Genomic DNA, 18,524 nt, shown 5'->3' on the forward strand with positions numbered 1-18,524 from the left:
AGATTATTATGTTGACTGAATGCAGAATTGGCTCTGGACTAATTGCATCTCCCACACTTGCCTGGGTTACCTTGCATTGATCAAAGCAATGATGTCCTGACAGAAATGTTAGCTGCATGGAACAGTGTCTCCATGGTCTTGATCTTTCTTCATTATGTATAATCATGGTCGTTACTCAGACACAACTTGAAAGGTAGAGCCCACTCCCCTCAGGCTCTCTGCTAACAAGGCAGTAGCATTCTTCTCATAGACGCTACCAAGATAGAAAGGGTTCTCTTAGCAGGATTCTGAAAAAAAAAAATCAGTCTTAAAGTTGAAAGCCCGAACATCCGACACTTGAACGATCTTTGAGGTGTGCTTCAGCTCTGGAGGAACACCTGCCTCCACCTCATTCCTGTATAGACCAGACATAGTGTATCTGTACGGAAGTGGGAATTTGCATGCACATCTTAAAGGCTGCACATCCGAAAGGCTGGAGTGAACTGTCCAAATCTACGAGTTTGACATCTGAGTCCCAGAAGAGCCAAAGGAGGTTTTATTTAACTCTGTAATCATCTTTGTATCCCTGTTTGCTGTTTTGTTAGTAGAAATAGGATGAAATCCATTTTCTGACTTCCCACCTGTGTGTTAGAGGAATGGGATGAGGTTGCTTCCTTTTGCTGGGCTGGAGGCCATAAGGCACTTGGCTTCTAGAGCTCAAGCTGTTCTGTTCTTCAAATACCCCTTGACAATCCATTTATTGAGTGATCCTGATGTTGCTCTAGGGATGAGATAACAATTACAGACCCACCAGGAAGCAAAAAGGTGGTGAGAACAGCAGTAACTATGCAATAGTGAAGATTCAGGGACTTGTCAGAATAGGATGTGAGGTGAGAGTGAGAAGAGTGTCCAAGTACCTACATGTGTGTGTGGACGTGCGTGTGTGCGTGCGTGTGTGCGTGTGTGCGTGTGTGTGTGTGCTTCAAGAGTGATAACAGAATAATTTTTATGTTTACAAGTTATTCAAATATGCTTCCACTCAGTGCTGACTATAGTCACAACAATAAAAGAAAGGGCTGGAAAGCAAAGAACTTATAAGAGGAGGAGAGAAAGGAAAAGAGGGGGAAGGGAGGAGGAGAGAAGAAAACAGGTAGCTGGACAATGAACTGGAATGAAGACCCATCGGCTTCTCCTGGAGGTAGGGGTTAATCTGTTCCTTAGACACCAGTCGTGACAATAAATTCTAGGGTGGGTATGGCTGGAAAGTATTTTGCTTTGAGTATTGAGTTGAAGCCAAACTTCCGTCAAGAGTGGCTAAAGAGTGTTCCATTTTAGAACTGCTCTTTCCTCTCCAACATGTAACTCCTTTGGTTTCTATTAGTGTTGATGACTGAGAGGGGAGCAACAAAGGATAAAGCTACTGCTTTAAAACGTGATTTGTTTCTGTTGTCTATTTGTCTGTGATCCATAGTTGTATAAACTATACCTTTAGTAACAACTGGGTTACTGTTTCTCTCCAGTGGACACATTAGCAAACAGTTTCCCATGTGTCCATCAAAAAAGTAAAATTTTAACAAAATTAAATAAGCAAGCAGAGCAGATGGATGTAGGATGTAACTCATTTAAGTCTGAGTGGTTTGTATTTGCGTGTTTGAGCATTTCTTCTGTGTAAGCCAGCCATCTCATATGGGACTAGAGAAAACAAAGAAGCTGCAACACCGCTGTTACATTGCTCAGCAAAAACCAGTTCTCCCAATTCTTTGAATTAAAGCTAAAATTAAGTTAGACCTATCAGGCTAACATGAATGAAACTCCAGTGAAAAGGCTGTGTTTAACTTTGTAGCTCATCTCTGTTTCTGAGTAGAGAAAATGAGGTCACTTATATTTATTAATTTATTGTTGATAAGAGAGCCACAATGTGTCTGATACATGCATTCATGTGTGAGAGAGAAAGCTCCCTATAGATATCATGGTTGTATGTTTCTGTGTGTAGTGAGTGTGTATATGTAATGTTTGTGTGTGTGTGTACATGGTTGGTGGGTGTGTTTAAAACATTAATATATATTGACTGGAGTTTAAGATGTCTACACATTTATCTTAATTTCCTTTTTAATAATTAGCATTTTCTAAGAGCTCAAGAAATGCCTAATTGTATGAGAACATTTTGTATAAAATCAAGCCTAAATCCCAAACATGCTGATAACAACTGCCACATGTCTTTTTACATAACTCCTGAGAATATTAAGGCATTCCACACTAAATTTCTATGTGAAAGGCTTGTCAATAGGATTAAATTCAACCCAGAGCAAGGTGGCAAAAATATGTCATCCAGTACTTACAAATCAGCATGAGTACAAATGGACTCCGTCCAGCTCCGATGTAAATTACAAACAATTAGAAGAACCTGAGTACCTGAGCATTGAGGACACCACTGCACACTTGAGAAAACTTTGGGAACCGAAGAATCAATTGTTTCATAATATGACACAAAAATAACAGACCGTATTCGTGTCTGCACAATCTAGTCTGGCTTAATCATATAGAAGCTTTTATTTGTATATTTATTTTTTAGCAAGCTGGCAAGCACATGAGTGGTGCGTAATGGTGGTGGCGAATAGTTTTTGGAATAGATTAGTGGGTGACATCACGGATAAAGGACTATTTATCACCATGATTTAACACAAGATGTAGCACAATGGCTTGATGGATGCATTTTATGGTTTTCAGCCAATCATAATAATGGACTTATTGACTAAAGTTTTATGTGTCCTCTACACATCCTTCATCGCTTAGAAAAAGGCAGAGTAATGATTCAGAAGGACCAGCCCTCTGTGCAGCATGCTTGGGGCTCTGTCCTCTAACTACTGCCCAGCAAGCAGACAGCAAGCAATGAACGAACGGAAGCCCGTGAGATGTGGTAGGATGGCTCCGCCCTGCCTGGCTCAGGCGGCCAAGGATGCAATAATAGATACAGCCGGATTGCTGTTGGTTTTCTCCCAATGACTCAGAGGATTTTGTAGACTCCTCATGTTTCTTGGCTGGGAGGATTTGAGATGAGAAAGGCATGAGACAGAAAATAACAAACAGATCATGATAAGTCAGACTTCTTTTTTTTTTTTAATTTTAAAATGGGAAGGGCATTTTTTTTTTTTCACTCACTATCTACCTTACTTTTTTGAGAATGGGTCTCACTGACTCGTGCTCACAGATCAAGCGGGCCCATCTGGACAGCAAGCTCCAGGAATCTGCTTGTCTGACTCCCCAGTGCTAGTATCCCAGTTTCACACCACTGTGCACAGCTTTTGTGTGTAGGGGAGTGAGCGCTTCAGATGCAATCTCAGGCCATCATCCTTGCCCAGGAAACACTTTTCTGACTAAGCCATCATTCCAGTTCTCCTCTTGGTTTTAAAATGACTCATTGAAAGTCCCTGGGTCCCCAATGATACTAATGTTTATGTTATACAAAGAAGAGCATAGCAAACTGGGGGAATGGCTATGTGCTGATTGATAGCTAAACCATGTTCTCTTAAAGCAAAGCAGGAAATGGGGTGTTCTCCCACTCAAACACAGCAAAATAAATAAAATGTTATATGATGAAAGGCCTTATACACCTTTCTGACACCAGGAGTTTAGTTCACATACCCATCTCTCTGTCCCTCCTGACTTGTTTGCTAAGGGAGGAAGCCGTATTTCTCAAGGATCAAAACCTGAGAGAAGGTTCAGTGGGGTGATGTTAAGCAAAGCACTCACCTGTGTGAGTTCTTGTTATATCTGAGGCCTTGTCCACATGTTGCCAACTTGTGTGTTCTGGCATGGGGACAAGGCTGCTGGAGACAGGTTGTTGGTCATGGCGATGACATTAAAACATGAAGAAAGGCTTAAACTTTGCCATTCAGTGTCCCCTCCCTTTGAATGCAGTTTGTGTTAGGTCCTGTCTTATCTGGTTACCCTGAAAGCAAAATGTCAAGAGGGGACGAAGGGTGATTTTGAGGTAAGTATTAAGTAAACAGATACCGTCACTGTGACGAATCCTGTGTCGGATTCTTGCAGGAGATAGCCGGCCAGTAAGCGAGGGACTGGTTCAGCATCATTCCGTCCGTGTTGCCCAGGGTGGCTCACACACTTGCACACGCTGCTTGCGCTTTAGTTGTTTACTCCAGTGTGTTCTGTGCTTGCCACATTCTGAGCAAGGAGCGCAATAGAATTTCCATAGACCTCTGAGGGGGAGGAAAAAAAAGGCTTTGAAATAGAAAGCAAAGAAATACATTTTCTATCTGTCTGTTTATCTATCATTTTTTTTTCTAAACTTTTTGAAATTGCTACCTTATGTAGAGGGCCAGATGGCACAGGAAATCTGAAACCCCCGTACTTTGCATTGGCAAAGTGCTTTTAAATTAAAAATCTACAATCATGTTACCAATATTAGCTGACAACTCATTAGCATTAGCCCTAAGATCTTTGGTTCAATCCAGCCCCATAGCACTAATTAAGAAAAGCATCCCTCACTTCTGCCCTTTGGGTGATTTGCACAAAGTGGTTACAATTAGTTTCCAAAGAGCATAAAGTTGGACCATGAGTGTTTTATATTTTCATTTTGGTTTTATTATGGAAGAAAAAGTCCATTATATGAGTAAGCAAGTGTGTGTGTGTGTGTGTGTGTGTGTGTGTGTGTGTGTGTATGTGTGTTGTATATATTGTAAATAGGTGTGTGTGTGTGTATATATATATATATATATATATATATATATATATATATATTATATGATAGGTATTTATTCAATATTTTGTATTCCTAGGCAGAAACTGAGAATATGGAATGTAGGTGGATTACTGGTGGTTTACAGTGTGAAAAATATTTTTTTAAAATGTATTTTTTAACCCTAGAAAGTAAATATAACCTCTTAGAGACCCCTGAAGTTTTATGGACTGAAAGCCATAATACAGGCTCTTGGTGAGAAAAGTTATACCTTCTTTTTGAAAAGACTCATATATAAAAAGAAAAACATGGTGTCAAGATAATATCCTAGAAAACAAGTAAAGCTGATATGTATAGAATTTTTTTTAATTAAAAGAAAAATAAAATGTGATGGACACTATTGAGTACTTGGAAGGCTAAAGGGGGACGTCCCAGGACATCCAGGGACTACAGAGTGAGGCCCTGGTCTCAAAATTAGTAATGATAATGATGATGATTATAACTTTATTGTTATTAAGTGTTGTGGTTTGAATGTGTTTGGTTCCCAGCTGTTGGTGTTGTTTGCAGAGGTTAAGGAATCTTTAGGAGGTGGAGCTTTGCTAGAGAAAGTGTGTTACTAGGGGCACACTCTGAGGTTTTATAGGCTGACTCTATTTGTGTTCTTTCTGTCTGTTTTCTGTTAGAGGTGAGGTGACCAGACAAGTTAATGCTCCTGCCACCATGACTTCCCTGCATATTTCCTCTTCTTAGGCACCATGACAGACTCTGTCTCTATGAAATAGTTGGATAGAGCCAAAATAAACTCTTTCTCCCTTGTTTTTGCCAGGATATTTTATCACAGCAATGGGAAAAAACCATTATATACAGCATCAGGAGTGAACATGGGTTCTGCCTTTCAGGTTGGTCCAGAACCCGGCCGTCTTTAGTGATGGTGGGAATCAGTAGCTGACTGACGTAATTCTGACCTCGGTGAGTGGAGCAATTGAAATGTGTACAACACATCCTGAATTTCCCAGACTGGTGCCAAGCTAGGTCTTTCCATTCTGCTAGAGAGCAAAGAGAGGGTTTAGATCTAGCCAACCAAGCTTTCAACATCTAGGTTATCTTGGTAAAATGTAGGTTATCTTGATGCACAGAAGTGGTAAGATGTGAATGATAGAGAAGTAATTAGAAATCATTACTTCCAAAACAACATGTGGTACTTAACAAAGCAAAGGTTGCTTTCAGAGAATTGACTATACTTGTATTTCTGACACTGGCTCCATTTTCCCCACTATTTTGAGTGGTGGCTTTGCTAAAAGATAAGAACGACTTACTTTTCTGATGGTAAGTAGCAAGAAAAGCTGGAGGACGCATGCATTTGCTTCACTATCCAAAAGCTACCAGCAGGCTACAACCATGCATCAAATATAATGAAGGGGAGGCCAAAATAGGTAAATATAGACTTATATTCTTAGGACCCCAATTCTTAGGCTTTTTGTCCATGAAAGCAGCAGCAGAAGAAGAAGAAGAAGAAGAAGAAGAAGAAGAAGAAGAAGAAGAAGAAACTGAGAGATAGTGTCACAGTCGTAAATCACCAAGTGTACTAACTCTGAAAGCCCAGCAAGAGACAGCACTGGTGTGACCCATGGACATTTATGTGCTAGTCTTTCTGAGGTGACAGCTGCTCCTCATAGACTAGACTGAGACCACTTCATGCCACTTCTGAAACATTCTTTCAGAAGATACAGATGAACTATTGTGAGTGACAGGAGAAGGTCACCTTGAAACAGTCTGTAAAGTCAGGGTTGAAAGGTGAGGCTGGGTGGGTGCTGAGGTTCTGTGCAGAAGGCTCTCCTAAAGCTAGGTAACCCCCGTGAGCTGAGAGTCTCCATGTATCTGGTAGATGTCTTAAGGGACTAGTGTGTCAGGTGCTGGGCTGGACTATATATCTCTAATGGTCTCTCAAAACCAATAGTCTAGAAATCCAATGGAATATGAATGTGAGTGAATGTGGAGATGAAAGGCGATACTAAAGAAATGAAATAAATGGAGACTAGTTGGTATGCAGAAATACCTCAAGCCTAAATCTCTGACTTTCTGCCAGGTGTTTCATAGTATGTTCTGTTACATTTTGTTTCAAAGCAGTCCAACAAGAGAAAGTTCCTCAGATGGTAATTAGCCTCTGAACTTTTATTTAATATGTGGTTTGGTGAGTTCTTGGTTTGTCAATGGGGGATTTGGAACTGATACCTGGAAGGGCCTGCTTGTTCTAAATCCTCAGGTAAGCTTCACAGCTGACCCCCAGTTTCTATTATAGGTTACATGCAGAACCCTGGCTGTTTATCATTCATTTTTTAAGTGATAGAATTAAGAACATTAACAGCAAAAAGAATCTGAAAATGGCACATAAATTCTCTGGTTATATCTCTCAGCCATGAATGATTACTTTTTGGAAGGAAAGACCCTCTAAGTTGATTTCATCTCCATTACAGTTTTTTTTTTCAAATCTGAATGATGTTGCTTATTTATTTCCTATCCGAAATAGGTATGACTCTAGTTTATTTTCCAATGTCTAACTTTGGGTTTTATTTTGATTTCATATTAAATTGTGGGTGTTTGAAAGACCAATAATAGTATTTCTGACTCCTTGAATCATGCCACATTCTGGACACTGTGGAGGAACTCCTTAGATGCTCCCATCAGAATAGAGGAAATAAAGGAAAAAATTATAAATGCCAGGTATAAAACTGTTGGGAATCTTAGACCAGTGAAAGGACATTCAGGGGGCAACTGGTGAAATTGGATAAACTCTGTCAATTATATAATGACTGAATTTTAATATTAACTCTCTGGTCTTGATAATTGAACTTGTTAACACTAATTAATATTTGACATATGCTAACATTTAGGGAATCTGGATAAAGGTTGTACATGGATTCTTTGTACCATTTTTACAAATGTTTTTGCAAATCTGAAAAAGTAATACAATAAAAAGTAAAATCTGATAATATGCCTCAACAGCCTCAATCAAAATAGTTCACAGCAAGATGAAGTGATATTTTACTAATCGCTAGACACTTAGAGGAGAGGAGGAAGTGCTCCCATGTCTTGCATAAATCATAGGCGGCATGTTGTGAGATACTATTGGCAGGCTTCCCTTGAAATTAGCAATATCAGATCACAGGAAAGTAGTGGTTGGAGAGAAGGCCATTTGTCCACCTGATCTTTGGAACTCTGTCAACCAAACTGATATGGAGTGAATTCCCTGCTTAATTCTATAGGAAGGAGCCTAAAAGATGACTTCAAGCTGACTAGGATTTAATTTTCAATGCTAACCTTCAATTAATTTGTAACTTTTTTGGCACTCGGTTTGCTGGAATGGCTGTAATTATGTTGTTTTCTGAACGGTGAATTCATTCAGGGCATACTCTCCAGACTGTTTATACAGCTGGAAAATAGCTATGGTAACAGATGAGGGGGAAAAGTTAATAAGGAACTCCCTTTAAAAATTCAGTTATCTCTCTGTGTGTTTTTAAGCCTCCCCTGAGCCTTTATTGGGTAGCTTAAACTAAATTTTTCATGGTCGCCATTTTAAATGAGCTAGTAATAAACTCGCTGGATGTTTTAATATTTTAAATGCTGTCTTGAATTTGAATGCACACTTGAAATGGCAAAGGAGGCAGCTTAATGCCTTTTTAATCCACTGCTCACCATTTGCTGAAGAAAGGCGTGTTGGTTTTCCATTAAGGAAACCAAGCTTGTCATCCACAAATTTCTCCTTCGCCAGAATTGCTCTTAGTGTTTTCTGGAATTCTCTACATGATTAATTTATGCTCAGGCAGGCTGTATTGCTTCCATATTGGTTTCAGCTGATGTATCACAAAAACTGCCTATGAGGCAAGCAAGAAAACATGCAGCGGATCTTCTGGAGTCAAGAACGTGAAACCATGAAGCTTCCTTTCCGTTTGGACAAAGGAGACACGCTTACCGTTTCCTGCCCTGAAAGCTTCCTTTAAGGAAGTCGTGCATGAATTGGAGGGAGGCTGTTTCTCTCACTGAAAACAGATAAGAGGCTCTGACAGGCAGCTGAGTTTCTGCTCTAGAAGGATCAGAGTGGGGCTGATGTCTTACGGCTGTGGTTAGTGCCCGGGTGGCACTGATCACACTAGTCCTGGGGACACAGTTTGTGACCATGCAAGGCAGAGGTCAGAAAATGGCTCTGGAACCAAGTCTCTGATGGCTGTAATGAGTTCAGGATTGGCTTATTCCTTCAATCTTGTCCATGGCTGCCTCAGGCCACTGGAGGAGAGGGCATCAGGCCTCCCTACTTATGCTTCAAGCCAACTGTTGCATTGAAAATATTTGGAACAGCATTGATGGGAACGTGTGCTTCCTTTGTTATTTTTCTCTAAACAATAGAATTACTGTTTACCCAGCATTCATGCTGCATTATCAATAACCTAGAGATGTTACAAGGAACGGGGCTCTGAGTGGGCTGTAGGTAGTACCATGCATTGTAGAAAAGGGGTGCAGGTACTGATTACTACCCTGCGGGTCTGGAAATCAGTTGCTAGTGCCAGGAATTCCAGCAGTTGGGAGGTATCAGGTTACCCATGTTGCTTTTCTTTCTTTGTTTTTAAATTTTTCTTTTGACAGTTAGCCTAGAATGATTGGTTTCAAATGTATATGTCATTATCTTGTTCTTGTAAATATTTACTATATAGCTGTTATAGTAGGTGACCAATGCCTGCCCTAAGGTGGTACTTCTAACTCAGCTGTCCAGTATGACTGAGGTGTGGATGTGGTCTGTATTGTAAATACAGCAGGACAGGATGCAAATTCCCTACCTGTCTCTCCTCTTGCTCCTGCTCCTGCCCCTCCTGCCTTGCAGAAATGTCTCTGTGTTAGTCATTTATCCCTCATTCATTTGTTTTCTCCTCAGAGAGGATTTGCATCTTAATGATTCTCTCTTATTAGCTTTCTCTCCTGGGAAATACATTTGCCATATCACAAGCAAAAAGAGAGTCCATTTGCCATCCCCAGCTCCATCCACGCTGGAAGCAGGGAAAGCCTCCCTTTCTCTAACTGGGCATGACCCAGGCTCCTCTGCAAAAGTGCACTCAGAGCAGAACATGTTCATGCAGCATTTTCCCACTGTGGCCTCCTATCCTGGGCCTGCAGCCTAAACCCCAGTGAGTAAGTCCCAGTTTTGATGCTTACTCGGTTAATGTAGTGATTTTCATACAACCCTAAATGTTGGTTCTCATCCAAACCAGATAGACCCTGGGAGGAGCTTCTTCCTAAGAGTCTCTAGGTTTCGGATGTTCAGTGTTCCAGTCATGTCCTCCATTCTTTTGTAGTCACCAATCTGGGGACTCACTTAGCACTGATGCTAATGGGTCTTCACAAGCTCCATCCTTAGTAGCACTCTGCTACAATGTGGCATCCAAAGTCATCTGCTGAATGAACAAAGAAAGTCAGATAAACTTTCAGATGGGTAAAGATTCCTTCATGATACACCTGCATTGGAAACGGTGAATTGATAACAGCCTCTGTGAGTCCATCCAACACAGAATTCTTAATCTAGTCTCTTCTTTCCCATCTACTTATGGGAGAGTGCCTCTGTCTTATCAATAGGTCGTCAGAGTTATAACTGTGACGATAATGATGAGAGTGATGATGATTTTTCCATCTGTCAAATGGATCAAGTTCATCCTGCTTATGGACCTCCCTTTTGTCTGCCCACCCCCAACACACAAAGATCAGAATTTCAAAATCACAGGCACCAGCTTCATTTGTGGCATTAGTATATACACTTTCTTTTTTCAGTGTTAGGCCATTTTGTCTTCTCTTGTTCTAGGATTTTTTTTTCTCTTGGGGATTTACTCTTCAGTCTTAAGCTGGGTAAACAAAGGTTAAACCTCATTCTGCATTCTGTTTTTAGTCTTAAAAAGGAAAGAGGGCAGGGGCATGATTCATCTTTCGTATTTAGTGCTTTTCAGAATTGTTGGCAAGTATGTCTGGGGAGAGGGCAACTCTCAAGGCTCTCTATTTTAAACATCTGCTTTTAAATAGTAGTTTTTCTCCTTAGAGATGCTCATGGCTTTGACATTTGCAGATTGGGTACAATGGAAGGTCAGTAACCCTGTAGTGTTACAAAGCACATCCCCTTTCTGCTTGATCCCTCTGGGGAGAAGTCATTCAGACACCTTTGAAAGCCTGGACCATTGCATTGCCCAGGTGAAAAGGTGACTTTTAAGGGCAGTTAGCATGGAGTTTTCTTACTCTATCCCAATTATGAAACACCTTCAGTGAAGAGCAAATTGAAAATTACAGCACTTGGATCTGCAGAGAGATATGGGCATGTGTTTCTGAGTGAGCAATGTGTGCCACAGGGGAAAAAAAGATTATTACCCCTCTTCTAAAGTTTGGAGTCACTCCACTTATTTCCTCCTTTATGCTTCAGATCACCTGTATCTGAGGTTCATTAGAAATCCCAATATTTTACATAAGAAGCATGTTCCCTTGTCACCATTTCTTCCTTTCTTCATAAGCAAGCATCATTCTGATGGCCTTCCACAGGCTGAGGTAAACACTGGTCTTACCCATGGAAGAGGCCGGCAGGCAAACACCATGAGATGGTATTAAATGTTGACTTGAAGGAGTTGCTCAGATAGAAAGGAGAACAAAGAACTTTGGGTGCAGGAGGTAAGGGTTCAGGCCAAAAGCAAGAACAGCCCAGTGTGTGCTGACTCTAGGAAGACTTGTTCTTCATGGCTGCAGTTTGGGGAAGTGGTGTGAGGAGAAAACTAGGAACTAAACAGAAATTAGATGTGGAGGGAGCTTGACTAAGGAAGAGTTTGCGTGCTCTGCACAGCACAGAGAATACAACTCCTCAGTGTCCAAACACCTCTGGAATCCTCTGGCACTGGACCACCTCTGGACCAAAGACTGGTCATCCTGTCCTCTCACTGTTGTAGAGAGCAGAACATACTTTCCTGAAGTCAGCACGCTGAGGATGAAGAACTGATACTCTGATGCTCTTGATCATCACAGCTGTCAGCTTTAGCTGCCCACATCGTTATTTTGTCCCTCCTAAGCACATGGAACTCTTTATTTGTCCTTAGGATGAGCCATAATCATTCTGGCCAATAGGTTAGGAATGGAAAGGATGAAATTTAATTTCTGGTCAATTTATTTGGACTTAATATGAGATTTCTAAAAATGGTGTTTTGGCTTCCTGACAACACAAAACTTATAGACTTACTCTCAAATTGTGGATAATACCTGGATCTCCCAGTGACCACGTGGAGGAGCAACATCTATTGTCCTGGGTAAAGCAGGACAGCCGCTGTGTCTCTGGGGGTTTAGAATACGTTTATGTCCACTGCCAGTTACAGTCTGTGATGTAGGGGCCTGAAGAGTGCATGATGCCAGGGATGGTGCTCTAAAAAAATAGAACACACAAATAGTTTACCTTTACAACATTAAAACAAAGAAAAACAAAACAAAACAAAGAAAGACCATGGAAACCCATTCCCAGGGTCTTTGTAGCAGATGGATCGATGAAGTACCATATAGCTAGTTATTATAAAACTGTCTCTCCTCATAGCATAGTTTACTCTAATAATATTCTAGGGACATTCCCATCCCTGACCTGTGTTTTGCTGTGAAAAGAAAATGCTTTCTTTCTATATATGTGTGTTTCTGCATCCCTGTAAAGGCAGGGCTATTTTTCTAGTGGGGCTGGTGACAAGCCCTATTTCTCTGAAGCTATCATTATGGTACCATATCTAAATCTATGCATGTACATAAGACAAAAGATAACTCTTTGGATGAGGAACATATCTGCCATTGTATTTGGAGGGATGGTCTGACAATAGCCCTACTTTTACTTGCGCTATCCTTGAGGGTTGGTAGAATGCTGTCAAAAACTGACTAGAATGACCAGTTGATCTATCTCTTCATCCACTCGCAAACTGTTTACATTAACTACTCTTCTAGATGCTAAAAGTGTCGTGAGTTACAATGTATACGTTTGCCCAAGTCCTAACAATTAAAACTCTAATCAAACTTAGTTATCTATTATAATTAGAATACATACAGCCCTTTGTTTACTGTGTCACATCTGTGGTGAAAGAGTGTCTTTCTGAGAAAAATGGGTTGAATGACCTTTGCCCTTTTCCTACTTCCTACTTAAAGGACACAGAGAAAATAAATTAGGTCATTCAAGAAAATGGATATGAGAGGTGCTACTTACTTCCAAATAAGTAGCTCCAATAGACCTATACATTTATACTGTAATAGAATAACTAAAACAGGTATGTGACGACTAAGAAATGTCATAATTGGAAGTCTGTAGTTGGAAATGGGATGAGAGGGATAGAAAATCACTTTTCTTCTAGTCCTTAACAACCATCCAAATTTGGACCATGTTCCTTGGCTGAGGATTTTGAAAGAGTCTCTCACTAGAAAGAGGAGACTACCTGGTGTTTTTGCAAGATTTACATGCATATCCTTTGAGCCTCTTTCTCATTGTGATTATTGAACTTTTGTTAAATTAGGCACTTAGTTATCAGCTGCTGTGAGTGGGGTTCATGGCAGAGCATCCACCTATTCTCAACTCCAAAGCAGGTTCTTCACTCTCATCGTACAGAACACAAAGGCTCAACAGTTACAGACTTCCTGTTGTTGGTGTCAGCTCCTTACCTGCTCCCCCAACTGTTGTTTTTTAAACAACAACGACATATATTAAATGAAAGTAAACTTAAATATGTGCAAAACTGTCATCAGCTTTCAAGGTATTATATGAGTGATTAAATTTTATCATAGGGAGACAACTAGCTAATGGTTCTAGTGGAACACATAAAGCCTCATAGGACACAAAAGTTAAATTTTGTCATGTAATGGAGATTGGTTAGAGGAACTGATAGAGTTTTCTTTTCTCTCTGAATAAATCCAAAACAATCCTTAAAATATGAGTTACTGTACTGCAAATCAGGATGAAATATTCTATAGCCATAAAACTAAAGCTACTTTCAAACCACTTAGTTGGGGAAGGGAAAAGGGGGTGGGGTGGGGGGAGCATCTTGTTAATGCTGTTGTGGTTTCCCTGCCAATGGCATCAGAAGCTAGGCCCTGCTTCCATTTTAACAGCTTGACCTCCTTTAGAGCAACCTGAATCCAATCCTCAGACCTCCCTGAAAGTCCCCACCCGGGATGGAAAGCACACACCTCCGAGAGCGCTTTGCTGGAGGTTTGCCAATAGAAGTAATTACGTGATGAAACTATTTAACTTTGACTAAAATACTCTCACCAGGTTCTTGCAAACGGTGTGTCTTATATCTTGTCGAAGCAATTTTATATCATGCCTTTAAAGTACAGTAATGGCCCCTTGCATTGACAGAATCCTCGTAAAAGAAGAAGACCAAGACCTGGCTCATGAAGTGGTATTGATTTTCTGAGTCCCTGCTCGAGTTGCCAAAGATACAACACTGTTGTTAGAGAGAGGCACTGCTTTGGCCTTCAATATCACAGGAGGGTTCCGCAGTAAGCACAGGCATCAGGAGGCCCCAGCAATAAATAATGTATCGGGGTGATAACTGCCTGTAGTACTTGGTTAGTTTTAAAATGACTCAGCGCTTGTTCATCCCAAATGCTTCTGTGTGTCACCAATGACAGTTTTCTATGTAAACAGCACTCAGACTCCTGAGGGTTAATGTCCAAGGAGGCCTTATTTTAGGCAGATTTTTATTTATTTATTTGTGTCTTTATTTTTTTAATTTATTGCTGAAGAGAGCTTATATGTGTCCTCAGGGCCATAGCTATATCTAATACAAGTTAAGTTTGTTTTAGCATTTCTAGCAAGTCTGTGTGAAGAAGATTTATAATATTGGGCAGAGCACTGTAGATGTCATTACAGACAGCAAGCAAAGGGAACCAGGCAGCCCTGAGAGATACATCAAAATATGTACTTCCACAAGCCTCCAAACAGGTGTGACTTTACCTTTTTCTTTCATTTTTACATTGATAAAAGACATAGTGCCCAATAACAAATACAAGTAAGATAGATAGTGGGTGATTTTTAAGTAAAGTTCAAAGTTATATCTTTTAATTTGTTGAAATTATAAATAGTAACACTAGAAAATATTGTTCTTATTGGTGGTGGTGGCAGATATGCTACAGAGAGACAGACCTTTGACCTGAACTCTCACTTTTAAAGGTTGCTAATGGAGAGATCAGGAGATAACAGCTTTAGCAGAACCACAGCTCAGTGTCCTTAGCAGAGTGATTCCTAGCTGAACCCTGGCAGCACCTAAATCCTACATGCATAACCCCCATAGCCCCCACTGAATCATAAAAGAGACTAATCAGAAACAGAACACCCACCTGCAACCTCTCTAGCTCAAATGTAAAGACATTTGTCTAATAGCATCTTTTCTAGTTAATAGGAGAAATGGGCAAACTGGCCACTATTCTAACATATTTCCAGTATCGATTTGACACAGCCTATATTCATCTTAGTGGTGGTAATGGCAGAGAGAAACTTCTGTGATTAAGTTATGAAAGCAGCATTTGTCTATGGGTATGAAGATAAATATTTAGATGGCAGTTTGGCCAAGTCTTTTACCTTGCTTCTCAGAAGGCTGAGGCAGGAGGAACACCAGAGCCTAGGATTTCTGAGTTGTAGTGCACCAAGCCAATCAGATGTCCATACAATGTTGGACACCAGTATGGTGACTTCCCAGAGCAGGGAACCACCAGCTAACTTTAGGAGGGGTTAACAAGCCCAATTCAGAAAGGGAACAGGTCAGAACTGTTCAGAGCAATAGATATGTTTAAAGAAACAACTGCAACTACCAAAAAGGACTGTAGAGTTATAAAGCCAAACCAACAGATCAACAATCAATAGATGGGACCTAATGAAAATGAAAAGTCTGTTTAAAGCAAAGGACACTGTAAACAAAACAAAACAACAGCTTACAGACTGGGAAAGGATCTTCACCAACCCTACACTGACAGAGGACCAATACCCAGAATATATAAAGAATTTAAGAAGTTAAACACCCACAAATCAAGTGATCCAATTTAAAAAAATGGGTGCAGAGTGAAACAGAGAATTCTCAACAAATGAATGTCAAATGGCAGAGAAATACTTAAAGAAATGTTCAACATCCTTAGTCATGAAGAAAATGCAAATCAAACGACCCTGAGATTTCACCTTACACCCATATGAATGGCTAAGATCAAAAACTCAAGTGGCAACACATGCTGGAGAGGATGTGGAGAAAGGGGAACCCTCCTCCATTGCTGGTGGGAATGTAAACTTGTACAACTACTTTGAAAATCAATCTGGCACTTTCTCAGAATATTAGGAATAGTGCTACCTCAAGATCCAGCTATACCACTCATAGGCATATATCTGAAATATGCTCAATTATACAACAAGGACATTTGTTCTACTATGTTCGTAGCAGCTTTATTCATAATAGCCAGAATTTGGAAACAACCTAGATGTCCCTCAAATGAGGATACAGAAATTGTGGTACATTTATACAATGAAATACTACTCACCATTTAAAAACAAGGAAATCATGAAATTTGCAGGCAAATGGATAAAACTACAAAAGATCATCCTGAGTGATCATTCTGGTAACCCAGAAGCAGAAAGACACACATGGTATATACTCACTTATAAGCGGATATTAGACATAGAATATAGGATGAACATACTAAAATCTAGTTCTCAAGAAGCTAAGCAACAATTAGGACTCTAGGGAAGATGCTTACTCCTCCTTCAGAGGGGCAAACAGGATAGACATTGGAAGTGGGAGAAGAAAGGGCCTTCCACAGAGGGCCTCTGAAAGACTACCTATCAGGGTATTTAAGCAAATGCTGAAACTCATAGCCAAACATTGGGCAGAGTGCAGGGAATCTTATGGAAGAAAGGTGAGATAGAAAGAACTGGGGGGGGGGGGACAGGAGCTTCTACAAGAAGACCAACAAAGCCCAAATATCTGGGCCCAGAGGGTCCTGCAGAGATGACTACTCCAACCAAGGACCATGCATGGAGAGGACCTAGAACCCTGCTCAGATGTAGCTCATAGGCAGCTCAGTTTCCAAGTGGGTTTCCTATTAAGGGGAACAGGGGATGTCTCTGCAAATCAAAGCTGTCTTGCTGTCCCATTTGCCTTCTACAGCCTTCATGACAGAGACCTCATTGTACCTTTTCTCTCACCTCCCAGCAAAGCAACCAGCACTTCCAGTTCCAGAAGCCCTGCCCCAGCCTTCATCAACTTCCCCGTCCCTCTTCTCACCTCACCAAATCATTCCTCTGGATGGCTTCCCTTCTCCCCCACCACTCAGTGCCTCTCTGTCACCGCAGGCATCTGCTCCCTTAAACCCTGCAGTTCTCTGGCATGAACTCAGTGAATGGCTCTCTGATCAAATCCCCCTGGGGGGTTCAGCCTTACCAGGCCACAGAGGAAGACAATGCAGACAGTCCTGATGAGACCTGATAGGCTCGGGTCAGATATAAGGTGATGAGGTCCTCCCATATCAATCTACTAGGTAAAGGGCATAGGGGGAGATGAGGGAGGGAGGGTGGGACAGAAAGATAACAAGGGAAGGGGCTAAAGCAGGGATACAAAGTGAATAAATTGTAATAATAAATAAATAAATAAATAAATAAATAAATAAATAAATAAATAAATAAATAAATAAATGAAAGAAGAGAAGGGACAGAGATGGTTTGTAAGAGAACAGCAAATAAAAGCTTTATTATGTGTGGGGGGAAGATAGTGATTTGTCAAAAGGGAAAAAAGAATCTGACACAGTAGAATGAGAGATCAGCTACAGAAAAAAAAAAAAAACTTAACTATCTGTGTATCCCCTCAGTATGTTATAGCACCTCCGTAAGTGAGGTACATATAGAACAATGAGGTTATTGCTTTCCTTCAGTGCAGTTTGAGAATATTTTCTTCAGGCCAAAATACATATTGATTTTCTCATAAGGCTAAGAAAAGTTACTTGCCTGGAAATCAGCTTGACTTTATGTACCAGTTCCAATAATGAGGTCTGCTCCTCGTTCTGTGATTGCTGCTTGTCCTCTTCCCAGGGAAGATCTAGTGCCTTTTTCCGTGTCTGAATTCAGGCCCCTTATATATTTTCTGCAATGTGTTTTTTTTTTCTTCTTCAAAATTATGTCCTTATTTAACTTTAACAGTTGTCTGAATCTTTATCCCTCCTCAAAGTCTTACTTAATCTACCATGTAAAAGGCTTCCCATGGAAACAGATTCAAACTGATAGATTAGGAGATATGCTTAGTGCAAGGCTACAGCTTATCACAGAGCTCCAAAGAATGTCACTGGTCCTCAGCCTCCAAATGCACTGCCCATCTGAATTCAAGAGGAAAGGGGCACCTAACCATTCCCAACCACAAGCAAAGTTTACCAGTGTTTGCTGAAGAACACTGACTCTGTAGGTCTAATTATGTTCACATTCTAAATCTTCTGTCATTTTAGATGGACGATTTAAGGATGGTTAAGGGTCCATTAGCCTCGGGCAAATGAGGAGGTCAGCTAAGGACAAATGAAAGAGAGCTCTGATTCACGCAGAGGTAATAAAATAAGGGACCTCATTATCCTAAAAGGTTATTCCAGCAGGATTTTAAAAGGGGTTGGACATATTTATGAATGGCAGGTTCCTAAATGGTTCCTGAGAAAATCAGGACATGGCCAACCTTTAAGGTGTCTGTTGGAGGGGACAGTTGTGCCTTCTCAGATCATGTCTTCTGGGACGTCTTTTAGTAGTAGGTCCCATTACTGAAGGGGACACGGACATGGGCAGTGTGTTATCAAGTTATGA

The 18,524-nt window shown here is 40.6% G+C and overlaps 1 long non-coding RNA gene across 1 annotated transcript in view; it reads left to right on the forward strand.

The window, feature by feature from the left end:
- LOC129692543 (uncharacterized) overlaps positions 1-18,524 on the forward strand; it is a 409,149-nt gene that overhangs the window by 343,963 nt on the left and 46,662 nt on the right. The gene's annotated exons all lie outside the window — the stretch shown is intronic.

This window comes from Psammomys obesus, unplaced genomic scaffold, assembly GCF_907164565.1.
Source record: "Psammomys obesus unplaced genomic scaffold, mPsaObe1.curated_primary_1811, whole genome shotgun sequence".
In the NCBI taxonomy this organism is placed as follows: domain Eukaryota; kingdom Metazoa; phylum Chordata; class Mammalia; order Rodentia; family Muridae; genus Psammomys; species Psammomys obesus.